The 8,009-nt window shown below is 52.9% G+C and overlaps 1 long non-coding RNA gene across 2 annotated transcripts; it reads right to left on the reverse strand.

Annotated features, from left to right (window-relative positions):
• Positions 1-5,593: 5,593 nt before the first annotated feature.
• LOC143639926 (uncharacterized) lies at positions 5,594-8,009 on the reverse strand. 2 transcript variants are annotated; one of them, XR_013154818.1, is made up of 3 exons: positions 7,926-8,009; positions 5,997-6,183; positions 5,594-5,800 (listed from the first exon to the last, which is right to left on the reverse strand). It is a non-coding gene; the product is annotated as an uncharacterized LOC143639926 (long non-coding RNA). The 2 variants fall into 2 exon arrangements; XR_013154819.1 differs by lacking the exon at positions 7,926-8,009 and adding an exon at positions 7,524-7,576.

The raw sequence follows: 8,009 nt of genomic DNA on the forward strand, positions 1-8,009 counted from the left end.
AGCCCGGTGGGTGAGGAAGAAAAGACCGCGAGATTGCGGAAGCCCGCCCTCCCCCTTCCTCTGTGCACTGATTGGACAGTTCCCCCCAGCATCCCGGATGGACGGCCTCCAGGGCCGCCTCTGCATCGTGACTGACAGCCAACGTCATCCAATCACTGGCTGAAATTGGGTAGAGTGACAGATGCTAGGCCCCAGCCCTTTCCAGGCGGAGCTTTTCAGCTGTGCTGGGAACTAATCCAGGTGGGAAGCCTTGGCTTAGCCTCAGGTACAGAGGTGACGCCTGGCGCTGAGCTAGGCTTCAGCCCTAGAGTGCTTTCCGAGCCTGGCGAGGCCCTGGGTTTAACCTCAACACAAAAACAAAGCACAGCTTCTCAGGGAGGCTCAGGCTGGAGGAGCCCAAGGTCAGTGAGACCGTCTCTTAAAATAAAAAGAAAAGGGTGGGGTTGTAGCTCAGAGGTCCAGGTCAAGCCCCACTGGGTTTATTCCCCAGTACCTCAAAGAAAAAGAAAGAACTATGTGATATATATTTTTTTCCAGCTGATGTGACCTCTAGAGACTTAGAAAGACACAGTCTCCAAGTTTTTGAAACACTATTTAAAGGTATCATATGTATGACCCATATATAATATATAAAAATGAGAACAATTTGAAATCTATTTTAGTAATTCTCTTCACCTCCTGGCCTCTGTTGCTTTGAGGAGGCAGCCTGAGCTATGAAAGGAAGCAGTTGGGGTTGGCTCTGATGCGCAGGGTTCCATCCCCAGCAGAGAGGGTGGGGGAGGAAGGAAGGCAGTCCTCTAGGGCAGCAATGTGCGGTGGAAATAAAATGGGTGCCTCGTGCTTAGTGTAGATGTTCTACTTCGACTGTTAGGAAGTCTCATGCAGAGACCTGACTCTGGGGATCCCACAGGTCTGGTCAGGTGTTTGCCCCAAAATCAAACAGAAAAGGTCATGATGCAAAGCAGGAAAGAAACTTTGACCAGGGCAGCTACACCAGGAAGACAAGGAAACCCTGTCCTTATGCTGTCTTCAGGTGCTGACAAGGACTTTGAGGTTTTATAGAAGGATAATCCTAGGCATGTATGTATAGGGGAAATTGTATCTAGGATTTAGTATTATCTGTAGGATTTAAGCTTCAGGCATCTGTGGTCTTATAACATGTCTGTGAGCTCACTTGCCCCCTTGACACATGTCACTCTACTGCACAGACTGACCTCACTTTGTCAGGAACAAGTCCCCCTCCAGTGTATTCTTTCCATTTCAAGGTTTTCAAGAAAAGCCACAAGCCCTAGGAAGCAATATACCTCGAGAAGCTGACCCAGCACTCTCAGCTTCCTGGGTTTCAACTGATAGTCAAACCAGAGAGAAATGAAAACCCTGCTCAGCTTGGCCCATTAACCCTGCATATAAACCATAAAAAATTGCCACTTGGGGCCAATACTGCCTGTCATGTCTACCCCCCTCTTGGAAATTAAGTACAATTTTATTCTCTGCTCTTAAGTTGGGCTTTGTGAAGTCTTTCACATCCTCCTCACTGGCCCAAGTTCATTCTACCTAACAATATTGCCCATGGCCAAGGGGGGCTATTGTGTAAGAAGTCATATTCCCACCGGTGTGGAAAAGTGGGCACATAGCTGCCCAGGGCTGAAAATTGAATTCCAGGAGCTTTTATTGTCCCCCATGGTAGAGACTGAATTGAGGGCAGAGGCAATTTGCCTCTGAGCGTCCCTTTTATTGTGGTTCAAAGAAGGTGGGTGTGAGCATTACTGTAATGGGCCTGAGAGAATAACTCCATATGGTGACTCTAATCTACTATCAATCAAATGAAGAAACTGACAAATAAGAGGGTTAGGCCAAACATGTTTGTTCATGACTGTAATCCCAGTGGCTCAGGAGGCTGAGACAGGAGGATTGCTCATTCGAATCTAGCATCAGTAAAAATGAGGTGCTAAGCAACTCAATGAGAGCCCGACTCTAAATTAAATACCAAACATGGCTGGGTATGTGGTGCAGTGGCCAAGTGCCCCTGAGTTCCATCACCAGCACCATAAATAAATAAATAATAAAAATAATAAACAATATTCTTAATTACATCACTGGTCTCCTTTTAACTTCCTCAAAAGAGTTAGAATTTAGAATGTCCTGATGCAATAACTTTTCCAGCCAGGTACTATTTAGTTTGTAATTTTAGAGATATGACATGTATAAGACTAAGTATACAAAAATGGAATGTAGAAAAGGACTTACAACTGTTTGTGGAAGGATGGAGAGCTAGGTAGGATAATGGTTTTCTATTTAGCTGGAGTTGTTAGTATGAATGAGTCGCTTATTCTGATTAGATGTACCTGGTGTGAGAAATAAAAAGTCCACTGATCTATATTTAAAATATAGTATGTTGCCTTAAATGTAGAGTTGAGACTTAAGAAAGGCAGCCTGAGGGCAAGTAGAGTAAAATGGAGAATTACCATACAGCCCCAGACTGTGGATGTGGCAGATGCCGAATCCATGCACCTGAACCACCCTGGACACACAGGAGGTAGGGGAGGGGTCACCCTGACCAAGAGAGAAAGAAACAGTGTTGATTTAGGAAAGTAAAAATGGTCTATGTCCAAGATGCACTCAATCCAAGAAGACTTTCCTGGCACAAAAGGACAAAAGGAGGTGGGGACAACTAATGGTGTATTGCTTTACATAAAAATATGTGGGGTTTTTGATACCAGGGATTTAACTGAGGGCTGCCTAACCACTGAGCCAAATTTTCAGCTCTTTTTTACTTTTACACAGGGTCTGCCTAAGTTGCTTAGGGCCTCACTAAGCTGCAGAGGCTGGCTTCAAACTTGCAATTTTCCTGCATTAACCTCCCAAGCCACTGGGTTTTCAGGCATGTGCCACTCTGCCCAGCAGCATACTTCTTTAAACAGCCCAGTGGGAAACCAAGGTGAAGATCTGGAAGTTGGTACATCCCATAGTACTTTGCCAACAAGGAACTGGGGTGGGAAGCGGGGACCTTGTGAACCAGAGGATAAAATGCTGACTGCAACTTGCCTGCTCCCCCAGGTGTTCCATCCTGAAAGACTCTCTGCGAAAGCTGTGTGTACCCGTGTCTCTTAGTCTTTTAGGGGATACACACTATAATGGTGGGAACAGAAGGTTAAGAGAATAATCCTGTAAAATGGGGCGAACCATGCTGACCTGCACATGCATTCTTTTCCAAAATACATGAGGTTAAGGAGTTACTGAAAACTCCATCCTTGTCTGCAGTGCCAATCCAATAATCAGGACACAGCTTTGCGGGGAAGATAAGTTTTATTGCTTTGTTAGTAAAGGAGAAGCAGGGGAGCTTCTTAGAGGCCATGGTTCTTCTGATCAGCAGGAACAGGGGGCTGATTTTGCGAGAGGTGGGGTACCAGGGATTGAACTCAGGGGCACTCAACCCCTGAGCCCCCTCCCAGCACTATTTTGTATTCTATTTAGAGACAGGGTCTCCTTGAGTAGCTTAGCACCTGTCTTTGCTGAGGCTGGCTCTGACGTCATGATCCTCCTGCCCTCAGGGCCTCCGTGGAGAGTGGATATGGAAGCATCCTTTCACATTCTGACCAAAATGAACATTCCAGGCTCAACTTCCATCACAAGCTACTTTGGGGCCTGAAGAAGGGCCTGGTGTCTGCACAGAAGAGTGGGGTGCCACGAGGACAATGGGAGGGGAGGCAATGACAGGATGACAGACACGCCACATCTTCTTCCCACGAAGAGGCTGGGTTCTGGAGGCTGCTCTTGCAAGGGGGAGGGGACAGGAAGGTCTGTGACTGGGGACAGTGTCCCAGGCTCCCTGGGCTGCAAAGGTGATGGAGGGCTCTACACAGAGGCACTTTCAAGAGAGTGACAATCCCAGCATGGCTAACCCCCCAGGCCCACTTTTGATCAGCACCTGAGACCCAGATCAGGAAACGTAATGAGCAAACTAGTCCCAACGTTGCCCCAGATCTCCCTCCTGGCTGCCTGAGTGAATGCAGGTTGGGGCTCTGGCTTCCAACAAGACTCCGATCAGGAAGGGGAGACCACAGAGGGATGGGGAAGCCCTGCTAGAGACCAGGTCCCCTTGGTCAGGATAGCCAGGAAGGGCTTGGGGTTGGAGGTGGGCTCTTCCTCCGGCAGAAGGGCCAGGCCAACTGCCTCCCAAGTGCTCCCTGGGAGGGGGATTTGAAATTTGAAACTCTCCTGCCCACCCCTGGCCAGAAAAGTAACGAGAAGTGTCCTGCCAGCCCCGTTTTGGACGGTTTCAAAGTGAAGGGGGGGCCGCCTTGGTCTGGGTGAAGCTCACACTTCAGACAGCTCGAAGAATCAGAAAGTGGACAGGGACCCTGTCTGCATCACTGGCTGCCGCTTCCTCACACGGAAACACTCAGGGTCACTCCAGGGGAACTGAGCTGCACGGAATAACCACACGAGAGACACTGAGACCTTTTGGGGGGGTTCTGTGATGGCTCCTCTGACCGTAAGGGTCTGCAGAGAGAGAGAGAGACAGAGAGAGAGAGAGAGAGAGACAGAGAGAGAGAGAGAGAGAGAATGAACACACACACACACACACACACACACACACACACACACACACGCTGAACCCTTTTATTGAGGAGAAGCCATTCCAATGAGGCAAGGGGTCAGGTTTCAGGGGGCTGAGTCTAACTTCCTGATGTCTGTGTCAGCAGGTTGACTGACATCTAGGAAGGCCACACCCAAAGGCAGAGCAAGAGCAGGGGACACACAAAGGGAGTTTCCATGGACCATTCTATCCCAAACGGGGCAAGGGGGTAGGATTACAGAGGAACAGGTGAGTGTAGCTCAACCTCAGGGTGACACCTACATCTGAAGACATGCCTCGACTTTCTGAGCTGGGACAATGCCCAAGTCACCATGAAATGTAGTGATTGGTCAGAGCCTCTTGCTTCAGGACTGGAAGGTGGGGGTCATTCAGAGTGGCTCCCCACATATTTCCTTTTCCTTAAATTTTTTTTGAGAGAGAGAGAGAGAGAGAGAGAGAGAGAGAGAGAGAGAGACAATTTTTTTAATATTTATTTTTTAGTTTTCGGTGGACACAAATCTTTGTTTGTATGTGGTGCTGAGGATCAAACCCGGGCCTCAGGCAAGCCAGGCGAGCACACTACTGCTTGAGCCACATCCCCAGCTGCTGCCCTCTGTGAATTTCTTTAGGAAGAACACTATTGTTTGTATCCTGAGAGATACTGAAACACACCTTGGGGCCTGTCTCAATTGTGTCCTTGGCCTCATTCTGGGAATTTTCCTGCATTCTCAGGCTACATGTGCTTTTATTATTGATTGACGGGTACCCTGTTCTCCATATCATGAGGATCATAAACAAAACACTTAACAGGTGATTGGGAGCTGCCTAGGCGTGGAAGCCCTTCACCCCAGTCTTCAAGAGTGGCAGCTGCACTAACTGCACTTAAGCATCAGGAGCTCCTAGGACCTCCAAATGATACCGAGGTTACTGGTGAGGAGTTCTGCCTTCCCACATGTTGAAGTTTGAACATTAGAGGAGCACGCGGAAGCAAGCATATAAAGCAGGGTTTATTTAAAAAGGGGGGACACAGACTTCTCCTGGGAGGGAGAAGGGGCCATAGCTGGTGTCCTGGTATCCCAAGAAGCAAGGTGCTCTGCCCTTTTCATGTGTCCTAGGCTTCCTTGGTTCTGCGGCCTTCTTCCCCTCATCTTCCTCCTTCCTGGGAACCTGACTAGGCCCAGGGATGCTCCTGAGCTGGTCCAAAGGTGGGAACCAGATGAGCTGAAGGGGGAAGGGCAGGATGGAGCAGCCAAGGACAATTAATCAAAAACCTTGTAGCTCCCCATAGGGAGGGGCAATTCCTGGGACAAGCTATCTTAGCAGCAGATTGGCTCAAGGGCAGGTTCTCCATAAGGGTGGAGGGAGGGCTCTGAAGGAACTAACATTTCAATCCCTCAGGGAACAGTCTCCAACTTGCCAGACTCATCAGAATTGGCCTCACTCCATTTCCTTGTCTATACTGACTGCCGGTTTAATTCTGTCTTCACCCCAGGACCTGCGTGCACAAAGGAGCAAGAGTCCAGCACCCTGGAGATTCCAAACACGGAGCCTGGTGGAGCTGAATTCGCACCAATTCTATGACGGGGGTGGGGCTGTCCCAAGACCTTTGGAAGGAATAAAAAAAGAGGAGGGTTCCCTAATGCCCTGGCTGTATGGGGCAGTCACTCTGCTGGGGCTCCATCCAGATTAAGCAGTTACAGAAGCCCCAGCTTCACCAGGCCGTGGGGACCCGGGAGAACCTGTTTTCAGGCGCCACTCCCGAGGTTAATCGGATCCACCAGGGTCCAGGAGCACGCCCAGCAGCCCAGTGGGTGGAGAGGACAGCGCCCAGATCCCAGCGCACAGCCATGGGATCCACGCAGAGGGCCGCTCGCAGGCCCAGGGGAAGTGTCTCTGCGTGGGACCCTGGGACGCAGAGCCACTCAGGTCTGGGGAGGGGACAGCGGGAGACCCTGGGAAGGAAGCGAAGGTTGCACAGCCCAGAGAGCAGCGCTGGGGAGGGGCGCAGAGGGCGGTGGGGGGCCGAACAGGAGGAGGGGTCGCCAACCGAGCAGCAAAGGGGCCCAGGTCGAGCCGCGGAAACTGCGCTGGCAACGCCCGCGGGGCCGCTCCCGGGTCCCACCCCTGGGCCTCAGAGACTCGCCTCCCCACGCTGAGACCCTCGGGCCTCCGAACCCCTCCAAGACCCGCTCTCTGCCCCCTCATGGCCTGTGTCCCCCACACCAGGTCGGCACAGATGCGCTGGAGTGTCCCCCCACTAAGACCTGCTCTGCCCCTCCCATTCGGAGCCGGGACCCCTCCCCATGGCCAAGTCCCACAATCTCTATAAGGCACGTCCCCTGCCCCACTCTGACACTGCTGTAACCCCCCCCACACACACACACACACTTTTAAGACACGCGGCCCGATGCCCCGTGTCTCCCCAACAAATTGGAAGCACTCCGTGTCCCGTTCTGGTCCGCCCCCCCCCAGCCATGGCCTGTCACACACTCTAAGACACAATCCTGCCCCTCCTCCAACACGGTCTTGACCCCGGCTGAGACTCCTGTCCGGTCCCCTCCCCATAAGGCCGTTTCACCCCATCACTCCCAGAAAACCACCCGGTCCCGACTCCGGGCCCGGCTTGAGTCTCCCCCGCACGCCCCGCGCCCCCTCCCTGATGCTGCTGGGGAGCCCCCAGGAACAGTCTAAGCCACTACTTTCCCACTCCCCGGCCTCTCTCCCCTCCGCCCCCCCCCAGCACTGACCGTCCCTCCAACTCTAGGGCCGCCACTGGACCCCTGCGCCGCCCCGTCCCCTTCTAAGTCACTCCCCAAATTCGCTCCTGGGCCCCTGTGTGTACCCCGGACAGCTCCGCGGGAGCCCAACACTGAGGCCCGCCCCTGTCCAGCCCCCAGCATGTTCAGTCCATCCATCCTAGGGCACGCCCCTTGCGCCACCCCACCTTAAGGCCTAGTCTCCCCCTAGACAGGCCCTGGTGGTTTCCTGGGCGCGTCCCCTCCCAGCCTCAGCTTTGCGTTGCCCGCCCACACTGAGGCTCGCCCCTTGCCCCAACCCCAGCACGCCCCCTCTAGGGCACGCCCCTTGCGCCGCCCCCTGGAGTCCACTGCGCACGTTAGAACACACCCTTGCACCGCCCTCCACGCTGTGTCCCTCTAGGAAGGCGCAGTCCAGCTCCAGGGCGCGTCCCCCTCGTAGCCCCAGTTCGTGGTGCCCAACACTCAGGCTGGTCCCTGTCCCACCCCCAGCACGCCCACCACCCCACTCTAGGACAGCCCCGTCCTGCTCCTGGCTCCCAAGTCCCCCATCCCGCCCCAGCGCAGCTGTGCATGGCCTTATGACCCACCCACACAGCAGGGTGCGGACCCTTGACTTCTCTCCATCCCCGTCCCCTGCCACAGCTGGATCCCCCTCCCAGCGCTAGGACTCG

The sequence above is a fragment of the Callospermophilus lateralis genome (genome assembly GCF_048772815.1).
Source record: "Callospermophilus lateralis isolate mCalLat2 chromosome Y unlocalized genomic scaffold, mCalLat2.hap1 SUPER_Y_unloc_1, whole genome shotgun sequence".
In the NCBI taxonomy this organism is placed as follows: domain Eukaryota; kingdom Metazoa; phylum Chordata; class Mammalia; order Rodentia; family Sciuridae; genus Callospermophilus; species Callospermophilus lateralis.